Consider the following 16,655-nt stretch of genomic DNA (forward strand, 5'->3'; position numbering starts at 1 on the left):
ATTAATACAGCCAGTGGCACCAGTAAAGCTGGGAACACCGACATAGCTGGTGGCACCAGCGTAGCCAGTGGCACCGACCTAACCGGTGGCACCAGCACAGCCAGTGGCACCGATATAACCGGTGGCACCGGCGCAGCTGGTGACAAGGATACAGCCGGCGGCCCCCATGCCCGGCACCTCTGCGGGGGACAGCGGAGACCTGCCGGGGCCCGCCCGCTCGCTCCCTCCTCGCCCGCCCGCCGGGTGCTCGGCGCTGCAGGCGGCGGGCGGGCGGGCGCGGCCCCTTTAAGGCGCGCGGGCGGCGCGGCCCCGCCCCGCCCCGCCCGGCCGCCGGGGCGGCTGTGGGGCGGCCTGAGGGACCGCCACCGCCTCCCGCCGCGCCGCGCCGCGCCGAGGCAGGGCAGGGCAGGGCAGGGCAGGGCAGGGCGCTGCTGGGCCAGCGCTGCGGCGGAGGGGCGGCCCGGCCCGGCCCCGCGGGCGGGCGGACCCACCGACAAACCGACCGACAGACGGACGGACGGCGAGGCTTGCGGGGGAGCAGCCCCATGGCTCTGGATTTATAAACACGGCGCAGATGGCGGGGCCGGGCCCCCGCGCCGAGCGCTGCCCCGCCGGCCGCTGAGGCGGGAGGCGAGGCGAGGAGGGAGCAGCGGCGGCGGCGATGGGGGGCGGCAGCTGCCGGCGGGATTAGGTAAGGCGGCGGCGGCGGTGGTGGCGGGGGGGGGGCGGCGGCTGCTGCCCCGGGCGTGGCGCTGCCCCGAGCGGCCCCGGGGGCCGCGGGGACCGTGTGTCCCCCCCCGCTGTCAGGCTGCGACCGGCCCGCTCGGGGCGGGGGCGGGGGCCGGGCCGGGCCGGGGGGCCGCTCCCCGCCAGGTAGGGGTGCGGGCGGCCGCCGTTACGTAAAAACGAAAATGTGCTGCGGGAGCTGCTCGCTGGGGGAGAAACTTTCTTGGGTTTTTTTTTTTTTTTGGTTGGTTTTTCTTTTTCTACCCTCAAGGGAAAGCGCTGCCCAGGGAGCTGCAGGGTTTGGGGGTGCTCGGAGGGAGCCCCGCACTTCGCAAACTAGCGGGGACACCCCGTCTGGGGGGGGGGGCACCCCAAGGGCCTCTTTTTACCCCCCTCGTTTTTTTTTTAATTCTTCTTTCAATTCTGCTTTATTCTGCTTTATTTTTTGGCTCTTGCCCCACGTACGTATTTGAAGCCGGTGGTTTCACGCCGATACGGGAGCCTGGAGAAATTAATCTGCATCCAAGGCGTTGCTCAGCGCCGAGTAGGGAAATCCAGCCCTGGCCGAGGCTCACCCTGGTGCCCCAGAAATGTGTCATTTGTGTGTCGGAGAGAGGGCTGGGGTCCTGGGCACGGCCAGTGGCGATAAGAACTACAGAGCTCACTTGTCGGGCGATGTGGCGTTTAGTGGCTGGTGGGTAAACAGGGCCGGTGTCTGCAGGCAACAAGTGTATGTTTCTCTAAACCCCAGCTGCAGTCTCTGGAGTGATTGCTTTTTTTCTGTCGATTCTTATAATTTCCTGTTCCCTCTTCTCCCTTGGCCCTTCCTCCTGCTCCCTTGCCCTGACAATGCACAAAGAGCAGGCTGCAGTGGGTGCAGGCAGCTGCCTGCCATGTGGGCTGCTGCCAAAGCCACTGAAGCAGCAAAACCTACACGGCCCTGGCCCTCCTGGGGCTCACGCTGCCTGGGGCGAGGGGCTGTGTTGACCGAATAAACCCATCCCTCTTTCCACGGCTTTGAACCCTGTGGATGTCCCTGCCTGCGCAGCCCGTCATGCCTGCAGGCGCTTCTGCCTGCGCCGGAGGCTGGGTCTGCTTCATGAACTTTGTGTTTTGGGTCAGCTCAAGAATTTGCCCGAGAGGACAGTGCTGCTGGAGGTGACCTGTGCAATGGGTATTTCTTAACGCTGCCCTTTCAGTTCACAGGCGTTTATGGTCTGAACTCTTTCTGCAACCTCTCCCTCAGTATTCACATGAAGCAAAGGTTGGCGCCCTGAATGCCTGAAAACGGCAGGGTTTTGCTGAATCTGGTATTTTTAATCTGACTTTGGTGGATGTGATGTTGTTCTGCTGGTATTCCTTGTCTGCGTGGGGTGGGAGTTTTTCCATTTAGCGTAGGGTTTTTATCAGCAAGGTTAAGTTTTAGTTTGCTGTGTGCTTTACAGATTAAGGTTTGGTACTACTACTAATTCATAAAGGGAAGGAATGCGAGTCGGGACAACTGGGTGAGTATTTCCATCTCTTCCGAAAGCGGTGACAGAACTCCTGGAGGACTTCAGTGAAGTCGTCCTTAATTCTCTGAATTTCACTGCTGGCTTGTTGGGTGACTTTGGGACTTAGCTGAGCTTCCCATGTGCCTGTGTCTACCCGGCTTGCGCAGAAGCCATGCCTTGGGTGGGGAATGCAGTAAGCAAGGCTCACAAGTGTTTTGAGGCTCAGTCCCAAGATGCCATGGGAGGGAAGGGAAGTTCTGTGTGTGACAATATTTTATAACTTCAATTGAGTCGGTTTCAGTATGAGAGAGACTCTTGCAAAATGCATTTAGTTTATTGAAAGCAAATGCACTCAAACCCCAGTTTGTTATTGCCAAAAGGGAAAAAGTAGAAGCTATTTTTGGTGTGAGAGAGGAGATGGGGCACGCACATGTCTGGGGCAGGAAAACACTGGTGCTTTGTTCTTCTGGCTTCATGTGGGTGGTGGTTTCTGTTATTTAGCTGTGTGTTTCTGCCAAGTTGCAAAACATACCTGGTTCTGAAAACCCTGTGGAGGTCAGGGCTGGCTCTGCGGAACTGGTACCGGGCCCGTATGAGAACGCCTCCCACGCCAGCATCTCCAGCACTGGAGAAGTGGGTGGATGCTTCTGGCTTCACACCTTTGAGCGCCAGGGAGGTGACTGGCATTTTTTCGCGACGGGATCTGGACTGAAACCGTAAACTTGTTTCACGCAAGCCACCAAACAGCTGCTGCTTGGCAATACCTTTCACTTGCTAATGGCTGTGGTTGGATTTGAACCAAGTTGCCTTGAGTGGAGGTTGTGCCAGTCCCTGGAGCAATCCTGCACTAAATCCAAAGAGGGTTTGGTTCAGGCTGTGTTCACGTCTTATAATTAGGAGATCCAGTCTGGTAAAGGCAGTTTTGTTATGATTGGCGATGAAGGCGTGCATGCCGCTGTGCTGATAGCCCCATGTGTTAAGAGAGCTACCAGTCTCATCTCCACGGCAGCTCTGGACTGTGCTGGCTGGAACTGGGTCATAGGAGATGTCTTCATCTTTCCTGACATGGCTGTAAATTATTTGTCCTCTTGATGGCTCCTGGTGTTCCTCCCGCTGCTAGTTCTGGTTGTTAGTGGTCTCTGCTGAAATACAGTCCTGTTTGCGGTCGGGTCATCATGGGAGAAACCTGCTTGAAGTCAACCATAATTTACATGTTTGAGAGACTGTCGTCCTCACAGCTCTTTGGGGAGGAGGAAAGTTACAATCTCCCCAGTTTCTAGATGAGTAGGTAGGAAAGGAGGATTAAATCGGTAAATTTTCAGAAGTGGGGTTTTGGGCACGAAGGGGTATGGGTTTGAGAGGGCCTGTGTTTGGGGTGCAGTACTACCCATCCCTGACCTGATGTCTCATTCTGACCAGATCATAGACATGTCTGAAAATTGAGGCCAGGGGGGTTACGTGAAGTTCAATGTGTCAGAGCGAGTCTGCTGGAGAGCTGGTGAAGAGGAGTCTCTTTCCCCATGAGTGCTTTGCCCGTTCAGCGCGAGGGCTCATTGCTCCCAATGGCGAAGTACTGGTTCCCTCCTGGGTTTTGTGCCTGCGAGCAGCGATCCCCCAAATGCAGGTGGGGGGCTAGATGCAGGGGTACTCGAGGGTGGAAATCCAGGGCAATGTGTTCTTAAAAGGACTGTTATCTTTGTGCAGCTGCGTTTGTGCGAACTGTGGCTCGCTTCAGTCTTCCCTGAGAGATTTCAGTGGAGAGCAGGGTCAGCTCTAATGGAGCTAGAAATGAGGTATAGCAGCACCCAGTCACCTCTGTGATTAGTGACTAAGGCTTTTGCAGCCGCTTAAGGATTTGGGCATCGTGAGGTCATGGATTCTCATCTAGGATGCTGTGGCATAGGCTCTTGTGTGGCTTTGAAGGGTCCTTGCTCTGTATTGACATAGGAAAGTGGTGGAGAATTGCTATTTATGGCTGGACTTGTGCTGACACATAGTTAGGGTCTCCGATTTGCCCTGTGATGTCGAAGGGATAGATCTTTGCATCACAGCGAAAAATGGAAATGCATATCACTTAATGAGCATGGCTAGAGCAGAGATGCTTCCTAGAAAAGGATTGAAGGGGGGAGCTGGAGCTCCACAGCAAAGGGCATGAAAATGCTCGCAAGAGCCTGGTCAGAGTGAGGGATGGATCTGGTAGGAAGGGGAGGAGGACAGAAGAGCAGAAGGAAATGAGTGATTTGGTAGTTTTGGGAAGTAAACCCTGACCTGCGCACGAGGCAGCAACGGGACTGTACTGGGAATTGAGAAATCTGTGTTGCACCCCCAGTCCTGCTGCCCACCCCACTTGTCACTTCCCTTCTCGAGGCCACCAGTTCTCCCTTCCTGCCAACCTGCCTCTCTGGCAACCGGAGGCTCTCTGGGGTGTGAGCTGTCCCTTATAAAAGGCGAGGAGAGTGCCCAAGGAGGAGGTGTTTCTGGTGAGCAGACAGTGCTCACGTGGTGCTGCTACCCCTGCCATCTTCATGGTGGGAAGTTCAGAGATAGGACATGGTTGTGGTTGGGCAGGCAAGAAGAGGCGTTGATTGCTGTGGACCCCGCTGCTAACAGTGTGTGCTTGGCTGCTGGTCCGAATTTGGCTTGGAGATGTCCAGAGAGAAGCCCTGCCTGCAGAGGAGAGGTGACCGGTGCTGGCACTGGAGGAAAAGCGATAGAGACGGAGCTAGATGGCCGTGGCTGAGATTGCTACTGCAGTGCTAGGGCTGGAGGAGAGCTGGGGCACGGGGGGGGACACAGGGAGAGCAAAGCAATCGGCACAGTTATGTGCCTGCTGGGTGGCACGGAGGATGCTGATAATGGTTAGTGCTCTCAAGTGCTTTATAGCTGCGGAGCACTGAACAAACATTAACGAATGTAAAGGATAGCAGCTTTGTCTGGTTACATAGAAGGGAAGTTAACTCCAAATTAACTTTATGATCCGTGAAACTGAAGGTTATTTAAAAAAATAATAACATAAATGGAAATGCTGAAGTTTTCCAGAGTCGCTGAGTACGCTGCTTGTTGTTTAATGCCTTCCATTTTTTCACTCCCAGTCTGTGTTTTTGGCTCGGGAACAAATTACAAGCAATATCAGCTTACGCTTGGATTTGAACCCACATTACTCTTAGTCAGCTGAAATATTTCCCCTTATCGCCGCTCCCATAATGTTTATTTTAGACCGGATAGCATCATGGCTTTTCTGCTAGCTGTAGGGAAGAAGCCAGTCTTTGAAACAGCCCAGCACCTTGGAAAGAAATGATCTCAAAGCCGGTTCGGTTTCTGAACAAGGTACAGCTTAATTTTCCACCGAGAGCTTTATGCAAAGCTGTATCCCAGAACGGTTCGTGGCGTTAAAAACCCAGGAGGCGGCAGATGGATGAATTGCTGACAGATTTAAAATCGTATGACAAACATAAAGCATTCAGACATGAGGCCAAGGCGGGAGGAAGGTTGCAGGGGGAGGTGGAGGCAGAAAGGTCGAGTAAGTTATTCTGGGCGGGAGAAGATGTGCAGGCGAAGGCAGACTCCAGCGGGCTCAGCCTACGAGGGGAAGGGAAGGTCTTCAAGAGGAGGGATGTGGTGAAGAGCGTGTTCCTATCAAAGGGCAGGGAGCCCTCCATGTCCTGGACTGGTGGTGGGAGGAGGAGGAAGGGGGCCGAGTCCAGCCTCAGCTGAGACCAGGAGGAGTGGGGCTGCCCTGGGAGGAGACAATGTGGCGTGGCCCAAATGGTTTCCTCCTGTGGGAACTGGTCCGAGGGAGAGTGCCAGCGCCCGGGGAGGCAGGGGACGGTGCGGGTATTGTCTCTGGTAGCTGCAGCCCCGGCTGCGGCTCTCCCAGTGGTGCGTGTGTCGAGGGAGGGAGAGCCGGCAGGATTTCCTCTCTGTGGCCCTGGCTCCCGGGTTAATAACTAACCAAGCAGTCTAGGTTTATCCTTTCATTGTGGAAGAGAATTATTTACATAATACCACTCGGCGTAATCTTTATTTAGCATTGTTTCCCTGGCGTAACACTGGACAGAATGGCGGTGCCCAGAAATGCAGTTTCGGCCCAAATATGTGGGAGGTTAACCCTTACCATCTGGGTGAGCGGTCTGGGTATGCATCTCCCTGCCCGTGCAGGGAACTGGCTGTAAATTGAAGAAATACACCAGTGGCGTGGCCATCTGTCATGTAGTTTTTGGGACCTTTATGTCTTCTAAACCCTGTTTTCTGCAGGCTCTGGGTGGTGCTCTGTGCTGGTACCTGAATGCTTCTCATCAGCTTCCTAAGCCACACAGTTAAGGTTTGTCCTGTGCGTGTTAGGGCAAGAGAGTGGTTTGTACTGCGCTGCTCTGTGTCTCTATGTTGAAGAAGGCAGAAGGAGAGAAATGTGTCAGCCCGTGGGTGGAGGATGACAGGATTTGGGAAGGTTCCTGGTGTGGATCATCCCATTGTCTGTGATCAGTCCCTGAGGACTCGCTGTCTCGCAGGTGGGCAGGTTTCGTCCTCCTCGAGGAGTGTGTAATTGAAAGGTCTGGAGGCTTAGGTGGTTGTGTAAAGAGCTGGGGCCTGATTTGTGCGGCACACTATGGTGAAGGACTGAACCCTGAGCTTGGGTTTCAGTGGGATGCGGTGGGAGAGCGAATAGGTGCGGAGGATGGCAGGCAAAGCTGAGCTTTCTCAAAATCTGCCTGCACCTCCAGCTGTGCAGTGCTGGCTGGAGAGGGTGGAGGCTGTCTTTCTTCTATGCTGCGGGATGCGTGGGCTTCTAACAGGCTGTGGCAAACAATGGAAAGTTGGCTTTCTTCTGAAAATATTTTAAAACCTTATAAAATGACTCCAACAGCTACATTTTTATAGGACCAGGTCTCAGCTGTGTGGTACTTGATCACTTCGTAAATAGCGCAGTCTTTGGCCTCTGCAAACTTCTTGAACGCGTACCTCCCAGTGCTGCAGAAACACTGGTTAGCACATGGTTTATCGGTGGCAGCACCTGGCTCGTATAGCAGAAGTACTTTGCAGCTCTGCATAAGTGTTTACTGCCGAGCCCTTGTGATCTCTTTGGCCTTATGTTGCAAGGAGCTGGTTTTGCGAAGGCTGTGAGTCCCCAGTGATTTACACTGGGTATGCGCACAGTCCAGGCTGGACGTTGGCATGTGACGGCCTCTCCCGTCAGCCTTGCTGGAGGGTGATGCAGAGCCAGTGTCAGTTTTATGCTGGTGATGTGGACGTTAGCCAATCATGCCTGGAACTTGCTGGAACAAAGGTAACTTGTTGACACCCTCCTTGAACCAATTACACCTGGCGGGGTGAGTTTGCATTGGATCAGCGCTGAGATGTGTGACTGCAGCATTCCCGATCCACTGCTTGAAGCCCTAAAGCTTCGTCTACTGACTTGTCAAGCCCTTGCCGTTACCGTCATGCGATTTGTGATATCATGTGGTATGTAAATCTTGGATGTGTAACAGAGCGGTGGTGTTTGGTATCAGAGCTGTGTGCTTGGCAAGTTTCTCCAGTCGTTTGCCTGGGGGTGTTTTTCCTGCATTGAGACCTTAAATAACTGTGTCCCCTCTTCTTTGGCACGAGAGTTTCTTCTGTTTGGCAAGGGGGACAACTCTTTCCTGTTGGAAAGACTTCCTTGATCAAGCCCTTGTTTTTCTGCAGGTACCGTGTCATATAATTCCATTAATAAACTTTTCAAGCTCCATCTTGAAAGCAGTTACAGCTTTTTTTTTTTTCTTCCCCCTTTGCTGTGGAGTTTCAAGCTCATGCCAAAGTCTCAGCTTCATTTCTAGGTCACTGGTCTGCCCTTTCATTTCCCCCCACACGCTGAAGTTGGCTGGCTTGTTTTGATTTGGTAATATGTGAGGTGGTGTCCACAGACAAAACCAGGCAGGCCGGTGAAATTCATGTTTCCCTGCAGCCTTGTTCCTGGTGTATGTGTGTGAATAATAATTTCCAAATGCTAGACCAGAGGTGATTAAAAACTGTCAAAGAAATAAAATGCAGCAAAGTCTGTGTTACAGGTATCTGTGTATCCAGTGTTATGGGAAGACTCTCTGAACTGGCAGTGGAAAAAGCCTTCAGTATTCTTATTTAAGGCTTTCTGGTCTTAAATAAATGTCACTTGTTTGGGAAGTGCTGATGAGGCAGCCTGAGCGTATCCAGGCTATGCAGGAGGCTGGTTGCCACTGGCTGTGCGCGGGGACCTGGGGCAGGTAGCACTGCCTTTCTGTGCTTGCTCTGCAGAGTTGTTTGGGATCCTGAGCTGCTGTTGAGATGTTTTTGCATGATGTGGCACAGGCATCTGGGCAGCTAGCTTGGCTGCGGGCTTGTGGCTGGAGCTGCCGAGCGTGACTGGCAAAGGGTGGAGGGGTGAAAGGCTTCTCTGCAGCCCGAGTGGATGCGAAGAGCTGAAAATCCTACTGGGGAGCAGCATGCAGTGTCTGTTGCTTGCTCTGAGCCAGCACAAGTGGTTGTTTTTTACTGAGCTGCAAGGCAATGGATGTTCAGAGGTTTTTATGCAACTCCAGTGTTGGGACCGTGAAGCAGTTGTCATGTCATCAGTTAGATGCGTTGAGCATCTTTATTTTTGGAGCAAATGATCCTGCTTGACAGCATGTATAGGAGGTGTCAGCCAGCCCTTTTTTCTTCTTCCTCTCTATTTTTTTTTTTCTTCATTTGTAAATTTTAGTCTTGGCTTTGCTCTCTTGACAGGGTAGCTGCTAAAAAATTTTGTTGCGTTTTTTGATTTTTGACGTCTACGTGTCTTACGATGCCATGATTAGAGATGCACGTAAAGAGCTGCTGCAGTTTTGGTCCAGAACCCAGCCAGCTGCCAGCAGCGTTCCTGAGGGCTGTGTGGTGATGGACTGAGAAACACTGCAGGATTTTGGGTTTTTTCCAGCATTACGAAACAAAAGTAGAGAGAGATGTCTGTGCATACCTTAAGGGTTGTGTTTTTGTTCTAACTCTCTTGCTGTGGAAAGCTAAGGGTTGCGTCTTCTCCACTGAGATTGGTGCTCGTCAAATCTAGAGCGCTTCTATGAACATCCTTAAACTCTGCCAACAGCAGGTGAAAGCTGAGAAATGGCGAGTTTGGTTTGCCCAGAGGTGGAGGAGTCGTGCTGCAGAGGCAGACGCAAGCATGCAAGCTCCCTGGTTGCTCTTGCTTCTCCTTGCCAAAGACCGTGTGAGTTTTGCTGTCTGTTTCAGTGAGACAAGAACTTTAAGCTCCATCTGTGGCTTTTTGGTTTTCATTTTGTTCAGTTGTGCATTTTGAATGTGTGTGGATTTCTTCTCGGCAGGAGGTTTTATTCCCCACACAATGTATTATTGTGTTTGTCTTGCTCTAGTTCCTTGTTTTATGTGGAAACACCTTGAACCTTTGGCTGAGCTGGAAGACGGGTGCAGAATCAGACCCTTGGCTGCAGGCGTGGGGCTGTTCCAGGAAGAACATGTCTGTGCACAACTCTTCAGCCTTGAGTTACCCAGTTGCTGCTTGAGGCATTAGATGTGTTTGGCTAACACAGGCACTCCCCTGTTTTGATCAGGCAGTCTACACGTACTTATTTTTGTTTTACGGGGGCTAATCCCTAAGGTAAAGAAGGCTGTAGCCAGAAACAAGTGAGTGTTCACACTTGCCTTTATGAACTTCTTGAGTATTTTGCCAATTAATTCTTAGGTAACTGAGGCTAAAATACCTACTGTAAAGGACATGGCCAGGAATACTGCTAACCTGGGGCCTGATCCTTTCTTCACTCATTCCAGTTTTGCATAAACTTGATAAAGGTGCCTGTGCTGTCTTGGTCATTTGCAGTCTGCTTTATGAAGCCTCTCAAGCAGCAGAAGAAATGTCTAAATAAATAAGCAGCTTCACCTTGCAGTGTTGCCAAGTCAATTTAGTGTGTATGTTGAGGAGGCAGAACAATTAGTTAAGGAGACAAATGGGTCTTCCCTGTGTTCTGCGCTCTCGTCACACGGCCAGCTCCCAGTGTTGCGAGAAGCATAACAGTGAAATCTGTATTAAGCAACCAATTAAGGCATCTGCAGAAGAAGGGGGGGGGGGGAAAGTAGCAGCTTAACATTAACCTGCTAAGAAAGGTGGAGCTGAATTGTATCTCTTAATTGGTTTGGGGTTGTCTGTCAAACAAGGGTGGCTTCTTCTGCCTTTTTCACAGCATCTAGCTGCCGCCTTTTAGGCTGTATTTTTGGGATATGGGGGATTTGAATGTAGTGCTGGCTAAAGGAGTCTCTACCTCACTGCCCCTCACCATGTTCCTATCCCAGTGCTTCTCCCTCCCGTTATATTTGAGTAGCTGAATGAATGTCTTCACCAAGCGCTCATGCTTTTGGTTGAGTTGGCACCACTTTGGGGGTAGTATGGGTGCTGCAAGGAGGGATGGTGAGCCAAGGGACAGACAGCCTGAAGTCAGGGGGTAGTGGCTGTGATTTGTACAGCCTGGTTACATTTCAAGCCTCTGTCTTTTGCGGGAGTAAAACCACAGTCCTGAAATTCTCCTCTAACTGGGAGATTTTTCTCTCAAACGTCTTCTGCACAGACCTGTGCTTACCTCTGATGTGTCTCCTTTTTAGCAGGGGATAAACTGATTTTGCAACAGGTGATACAGACCCTCACATACGGTTTTATTTACATTCCCACAGCAGCAGTGATTTAAGCCTGGAGTCATGCTCAGACAGTATTGGTAGAAGTTAGGTCCTTTCCTGCCATGGTCTGGGCAGCTGGAAAGGTCTGTGGCATTTGCTCCTTTTCTGTAGGCTGGAAATCGACTGCCTGGTTCAGAAACGTGGCAGGGAGTGCTCCTCCGCGGCAGGGTTTGGGTTTTTCACATCGCCCTCCATGTGCCCGTTACTGCTTTGTGTTAGCTGCCGGCTGCATTACCTTTGTTCCTTGAATCTTGCTTGTGCTCCCTGGGAGACTCAAGTAGTCTGTGTTTTTGTGCCTTCAGCCCTGCATATCCAGGGGAGAGCTGATGAACAGGAAAGTTGGTCAGATGCCATCCTCTGTGCTCTGTGGCAGCTTCATCAAGCATTAGTTGTGGCTCAGGCACTTGATGAACAGAAAAGGAGAGAGAGGGGAGGGTCCTTTTCCCAAGAGAGTTTAAAACTGCTCTTCTACAGAAGCTTTGCTGAATTGCAAATTGCTATTTCTCTCCCACTTTTCTAAATCTGCTGCTCTTCTCTTCTAGAAGTGGCAGTCGTTTTTACTCGTGTGCTCTAGTACATGGATGAATGTGTGTTGGAGCATAGAGTTGTAAGGAACTGACATGATGTTGATCGTAATTGGGCAGAGTGTAGCTAATGACACTTAAAATATTTGCTTGTTTGGGGAAATGCTGTAACTGAAAGTGGTCTTTTCCCAGGCACTGGAATAGGTAAACAAGGTTCAGCTGTATTTGGCATGGTGTTTGGAGAGATGGACAGCTTTCTGTCGCTTCTTTGACAGGCAGGTTTTGAATTTTTGAGGGAAAACAGACCATCTTTTTGTTTCTTCCCCCACTCCAAAACAAATAAACAAAAGCCAGGTGGGGGGCAGATCTCTTGTGCGTTCTGTTTATTTCCACTTGCAAATGCATCTTCTTGATGTGTCATTAACCTGCTTGCTCTCTGGTGCTATTTTTAGCAGCCTTATGATCTACGGACAAGGAGCTCTTCCAGTAAGCATTTGTAGCAGCCCAGCCTGCGGGGGGGTGGTGTTTGCGCAGAGCCCAGGGTGTCCCTGGGCGGTGGGGTCCTCCTCCCTACCCCGCTGGGGGGCCTGGAGGAGCTGGACACAGCTCCCCCATCCCCAGTCCCACGTAGGGAAATCTGTGTAAAGCATTACTCTTCAGTTCCTGTGACCATGGTAACCGACTTGGATACATCAAACTTGACTAATTAACCTAATGGAGAGTCGTTTCCAGGCTGAGTCTCTCCCCTCGGATTTGAGAGCAGAACTTGTGTTGTCTGATCCACTACCAGCCTCCGCGGCCAGCGCTGACTTTCTCAGGGTGGTTTCTCTAGCAGGTTTCTTTCCCAGGTCCGTATGAGCTGGGGAGGATGGCTCTGAACCACACCGATCTCTCGGGCGCTTCTCTTGCTCTGCATTCCCCTCTTGTTTTATAATCTCTCGGATTCCCATGGGAGGAAGGTCCCAAACTCAGATGTGGAAAAACTTGCTCTGATTTCCTCCTTGGACTGGGTGAGGTGAAAGTGAATACTTTTCTGCATCTCTTCTGTTTCTGTACTGCACTGCAGGATCTCTGCCACCCCGACTTTTGCTGTTTAAAATCTGGTCAAATCCTCAGGCTTGAAACAAAACAGCACATCCTGGAGATGTCTGTGCGTGTCTTTGGGTTTCCTCATCTTAATGTACTAGTTAAAGGCATTGCTACTTTGCACTGTTTCTCCTGGGTTTAATTATTATTTCAGTGATTGGAGCTGCAGACTGCAGCAGGGACTTAAGAGTTCAGCCTCAATTAAAAACCATCCTGTGCCAGGCAGATAGCGGCAGGCGGCACTGCTATTCTCAAGTGTCTCCAGCAGTCCATCTAAACACCATGTGATTGGTTCAGTTGAGAAATCTGAGTAGGCAGAAAGCAGTTTCTAGGATAAACCTTGTGAGTGCTTCTCGAAATAGCCTGAAAGCAAGGTTTTGCTTTCCACAGCCGCTCTTGGTCTTTGAGGCTGGTCAGAATTTTAGGTGGATTACTAAATATTGCTAACGTCTGATCTTCAAAAATCACGAGATCCTTTTTTTTTTTCCCACCACCTGCCTCTGGTGTGTTTGAACTTAAAGGATTTGCATTTGCATGTCTTTTTAGCCTTAATTGTAAGTACTTGGACCTTCCTTCCTTGCGGTTCCGGCTTTTTATATTTTTCAGCAAAGCTGAAATCACTGCACAGTTGATGACCTCATGTTTGACCCTTCGAAACCTCTTGGGCAGCCCGGCAAACAAATGTGCTGTGAGAGGAGCACATGAGAGTAGCCTGAGCCATTACGTTGGTCAGTCATTGACTAGGACTCTTGTTTTTCTTCCTTTGAAGATCTGCTTAATCATTGGCATTGCAACCCCCACTGCGCTGGGCACCTGGAGGGGTTCGCTGGCTGCTCCCCATGACGTCCCGGGTGACGTGGGAGATGGCAGGGGGGCTTTAGAGAGTCCAGTGCTGTAATCAGGTTTTACTGGGGAAGAGATTGTCATTGATATCCCTGGGATTTGGCACCTATATGAATACATGAGCCAAGGTCTATTTAAGCGTATAGGTTCACATCAGTTCATTTGTCTGGAAATAGGGTAGGGAGCATCCCACGACCATGGTCCTTCCATGTAATTTCTATTTCCAATATAAAACATAGATGCTGATGAGGGGGGGCTTGCTGAGGGTAAATCCCTGTAAATGCTGGTGCAGCTGGATGGAAGTGACTGCTTCAGACATGGCTGATTTCAGGCCTGATTGGGAGATGGGGATTAAAAACTGCGTGGCTAAAACTGGTACTGTTACACTGATGGAGACCAGTGCCTGTGGGCCTGGGTGTCATGTGGGTGACTGAAAGTTTGTGAAGCAGCTCTGAAATCTCACAGTTGTGAGTCGGTTTTCCACCCTTATTTACCGTAATACCTCTGGATGACACTGAGTGTTCAGGAGATGCTGCAGAACTGAATTCACACAGGAGAAATGAGAATTGCTTCTTTTTGTTGGGGAAAAAAAAAATCTGCTTGTATCAAATGCTTGCGATCCTTCCAGCTTGTGGCTTGGAAAATGGGAGAAAATTGATAGTGAGGGCTGACCAGTGTGTGGAGAGAGGTAAGGTCCTGGCTTTCTGCGGGCCTTATTTAATGAACTTTCTTGTCTTTCATGTGTTTGCTGATGTGTCAGTGGAACTGAATTTTATTGGCAAAAATGTGGTTTGAATGGTTATCTTAGATTCACTCTCAATTACTTGCCTAAGGGCATTTTTAAGCTAGGTTTCCAGGAGCATCCCTGCTCTTGCTGTGGCTTTGGCTGGTCTGCTCTCTCCTCCCAGACCAGCCGTCTGCACGAGGGGCATCTCTGCAGAGAGCAGCGTGTGTTTCATGCTTGCTGTGTACTGAGCAGAAGCCATGAAAAATGTCATTCGGATGACAGTGATTTGGGGTAGCTCTAGAAAATTATTTTCTGCTGGTGGATAGTTCCAAACTATTCCCCCCCCCACTTCCCCAAAACAAAAGAAGAGATGAAAGGATTCATTAGGAATTATTCACTCAGCTCTGCCGCCTGTCTGAGATCTGGCTGTCTACGTTCATCCCCCAGCTCAGGGAAGGTCAGAGGGCATCTCCCTGGGGAGGATTTGCTGTTGACTGAATTGCACTCTGTCATTATCCTGCTGGATAACGAATGCAGTGGCCTCATTGGCACTGGCTTCAGAAAAAGCACGGTCATCTGCATGCGGCCTTGAGGCGAGAGGCAAAAACCTAAGGAGAGCGGCGTGGAAAACCTCATCTTGTGGGAAAGATGCGGGATGGACTCGGGCGATTTGGCACAGTGGCTTGCTTGCTGCATGATGCTGAACAGGTCTGTAGCCACTCTGGACCTCTGCGTTATCTTGCTCTTCCTTGGGAGGTGGGGGGACACGGCAAGAGGGTTTAAAGGACAAAACCCCTTCTGATGGGGTGAAACTAGTTAGGTTTGCTCCTGTTTTCCTCGGTGGAAAATGTGGCATGCTTGTGACACAGTTTGAGATCTTTTAATGAGATTTAAAACAGCTTGTTTTGTTTTGTTGTCAAGTAGGTTTCCTGAAAGAAAAACATACAAATCCCCCTGAGCTAATTGGTGTGTGATTTGAATTCAGCTGCTACCTTGGAAGAGCTTTTCCAGCAGCTGATCTGAAAACAACCTTTCCCACAATGTTATGTGTTGTCAGTCAATGCTAAAGGATCTTGAAGTTGCTGGTGGGGAGGAGAGAGATGTGTTTTGTTTGATATGCTGCATCTTTTATTTTGAGTGTCATAAAATACTCAGGCACATGTGAAAAAGACCCTAATGGAGAGAGGCTATTGGAAGGATGAAAGTCTTGCTAGCTGGAAATGACTGTGAAACAGTGTGGGTGCTGGAGCCTGTTGGGCTGGCTGAGGAGGTAGGTAGATCTGAAGAAAGTTTACGTTTTAAGCACCAATTTCAGATGTTACCCACCGCCTTGTGCCTTGATCTTCTGGCAGCTGCAGGCTACGAAGGGCTTGGGGCTATGCCCTTCCAGTGTGGGGGGGTGGCCAGATGCAGCCCTGTGAAGTAAAGTATTAAACTTCAAACGTTGGCCTTCATTGTCTTTAGGCTAAGTCAGTTCCCTGGAAGATGCTGTGATAAAATTGCTGGCCTGGGTAATTTGCGTCCTGATGATAAGCAGCAGAGAGGAGGGCAAGAGTTTGTGTCTCTGCTTATTGCTGTCATCCGTCTTGCAATCAGAAATTTATGAAATGGCCTTTTGTGTTACAGTGCAGTGTGTGTGAGTGCATATTTAAGTGGTTAGCAAATATATCCAGTTGCTAGATTGGATCAGATCACTGTCTAACGAATATAGACAGTGATAGTTCACATCTGGATGTTCTGACAGTACAGTAAAGGAGGTGGTCGTCTTGGTGAGTTTTAAACCTTATACCCAAAGCAGGGTAATAATTGCTTGAAATCACTGTAATTCTGCCACCAGCATTAAAGGATGTAAAATTATCCTGTGTGGTAATAAAACAAAAAAAATACAGCTGCCTGGAAAATTCTTGTTGCTGTAATCCAGCACAAAGTGTGTGGGACTTCTCGTGAATCAGTTTAATTGCTTTTGGGGGTCTGATCCTTCAGATCCTTATTGCTGCAAGAAATCCTCCTCAGAAGGGCGATCATCTTTGGGCTGGTGTTCAGCTGTGCGATGCATGACCAGGTAGTACCTTGTAGCATTTACGAACTAGGTCAGAAGTAGATCCCTTTATTCAGGCAGACCCGTATAAGCCTTCAGTACTCTATACTAGGCCCCAAATTTGCCTACGTTATAAATAAGTATGTGACTGTGTGCTTGTGTGTGTTTCTTTTTTTTTTTTTTGAGCTGAAAGCAACCCCTTAAGCTCTTTTCTGCAGGTCTGTTCAAGCTGGAGCATGGGGAATTCCTAAGAGGATTATCATGGTTTACTTGATACAGAACTTGAACTTGAGCAATGGCTTATCTTATCAGTGATAAAAGACATGGAAATGAAGTTTATGCAACCGAGGCGGCCTTGAACATGGCTTTTTTTTTTTCCCCCCTTGCCGGAATGACAGATCTCCCGAGTTATTCCCTGTTCACAATTGCAGTGTTTTCTGTTATCTGGCGCGTCCTGCCCAGGTACCGCTGGTGCTAATTTATTTCCAGCGCTGTGTTTGGAGTGGTTCTCCAAGAAAAGAAAAAGAAAGGGG

General features: G+C 50.1%; 1 protein-coding gene across 9 annotated transcripts in view; it reads left to right on the forward strand.

Moving 5' to 3' along the window:
- Positions 1 to 500: 500 nt before the first annotated feature.
- NCOR2 (nuclear receptor corepressor 2) overlaps positions 501 to 16,655 on the forward strand; it is a 258,314-nt gene continuing 242,159 nt past the window's right edge. For all 9 annotated transcript variants that reach the window (XM_076352524.1, XM_076352529.1, XM_076352530.1 and 6 more), the window contains exon 1: positions 501 to 691. The gene's annotated coding sequence lies outside the window, so the exon portion shown is untranslated. The remainder of the gene's footprint in view (positions 692 to 16,655) is intronic.

The sequence above is a fragment of the Aptenodytes patagonicus genome, chromosome 15 (genome assembly GCF_965638725.1).
Source record: "Aptenodytes patagonicus chromosome 15, bAptPat1.pri.cur, whole genome shotgun sequence".
NCBI classification, from domain to species: Eukaryota; Metazoa; Chordata; class Aves; order Sphenisciformes; family Spheniscidae; genus Aptenodytes; species Aptenodytes patagonicus.